The sequence below is a fragment of the Acyrthosiphon pisum genome, unplaced genomic scaffold (assembly GCF_005508785.2).
Source record: "Acyrthosiphon pisum isolate AL4f unplaced genomic scaffold, pea_aphid_22Mar2018_4r6ur Scaffold_21129;HRSCAF=23109, whole genome shotgun sequence".
Lineage (NCBI taxonomy): Eukaryota > Metazoa > Arthropoda > Insecta > Hemiptera > Aphididae > Acyrthosiphon > Acyrthosiphon pisum.
In genome coordinates, this window is record NW_021770562.1 from 54,761 (window position 1) to 56,609 (window position 1,849).

The 1,849-nt window shown below is 26.6% G+C and overlaps 1 protein-coding gene across 1 annotated transcript in view; it reads right to left on the reverse strand.

The window, feature by feature from the left end:
* Positions 1-1,849, reverse strand: part of LOC107883570 — a 4,952-nt gene that overhangs the window by 2,818 nt on the left and 285 nt on the right. The gene's annotated exons all lie outside the window — the stretch shown is intronic.

The following is a 1,849-nucleotide window of genomic DNA, read 5'->3' on the forward strand; positions in this document are numbered from 1 at the left end:
GTACGAGTTTACCGACGGCTTGCGTAAACAGGGGTGTTTTATGTTAAATGAATTACTTACAACACCATGGGAAAATGAATGTGGAGTATTTAATTTAAATGATTCTACTCAAAATGGTTCTCATTGGGTTGCATGGGAAAAAAATAAACAATACATTTAAAATATATTTTGACCCCATTTGGTCATATAGTTGGTGAGCCACCAAAAGAACTTTTAAAATATTTGGGTAAAGATAATCTTTTTTGTACTGTTTCCCAATTTCAATACTATAATGACCCACCTATATGTGGGCATTTATGTTTAGAATTTATTGAAAATTATAAAAAATTTACTTAAATATCATAATTTTTTTAATAGAAATATTTCTATTAAAAAATAACGAGTTAACGACTTAACGAGTTAACGAGTCGTTTTTTTTTTTACGTTAACGTTAACGAGTCGTTAACGAGTCGTTTTTTTTTTACGTTTATGTTAACGAGTCGTTTTTTTTATTTTTTTTACGTTTTTAAATATAGTATGTTATTTAGAAATTAATATAATTTAAAATACTGTTTAAAAAAATTTTTTTTATTTTTTATAATAAATAATAGAAATGGTAAATAAAAAATTGGAATTACTTTTAAAGTTGGTTGAACAACAACATAAAATATTACATATCTTAAATATGATTAATGAATACAATAACACTGACAGCGACAATGATAGTGATGATAATGATAGTGATGATGGTTATGTTAAGAATTTTAAACGACTAGAAAGAATTAAATTTAAAAAACATAAATAATAATTATTTTTTAAATATATAATACTTACGAAGTATTATATATTTATATATTTATTAATAATAATAATAATAATAATATATAGCTAGACTGATTATTTTTTAACATCCTGTTGTAGAATGTTATCAGCTGACTAGTATACAGTGTGAATATAATAATTCGGAAGTATTATATATTATAGTATACAATGTGATACAATTATACTAGCTTAACACTATTTAAATAATGTTTGTTATACTATTATACATGCCCGAGTGTCGTGGCGCAGTGGGGAAACGTTAGGCTTTGTATGCATACATAGTAGGTTCGATACTGGCTGGGGGGAATTTATTTGTGGTATTTTCAGCTCTACACGACACGTGGCTTGTTCGATTATATGATGAGTATAGTCGGATTTAAGACACTAGTGTGACCTGTGATATCATATCTAGGTTCTCCTCACTGGTCCCTGGAGTCTACAAATAACGTCTCATCATTGTGCTATGATACGATGACGGCTATATATCTTAGTAGTAGTAGTCCTGTTGTACAGATGTCAACAAAAAAAAAAAAAAAAATATAAAAAAATATAAAAAATAAAAAAATCGATGTCTGTACAATGGGGGGACTACTTTTGCAAATTTTTTCTATTTTTTTTTTCGATTTAAATTATTATTAACACGGTCGTATAATTTGACCTTGTTAAATATTACAAGTCCTATATTTCATTTAATATTTGATATTATCAAGTCGGATCAACACAGATGTGTTTTATATGCTTATCTACACTACATATTAAAAGTTTACCCCCCGCTTCATATTTTTCATTTAAGTATAACTCCGTTGCTATTTATGTTAGAATCTTCATTTTTACATTAAACATTTTTGATTTTAATTCTTTATAAGTCCCCCTCATAGTATCATAGTGTAAAATCGTTTTCAAAGATTTTTGGATTTTAATAACGCGTGCCCAATTCGGGTGAGTGTTAAATATCAAAAAATTTTTAATAAAACAATTCTATTAAAAATTAAATTTAATTAAATTATTATATTCTAAGCATTTTGTGATCGGCATCTGTACCTCCCAT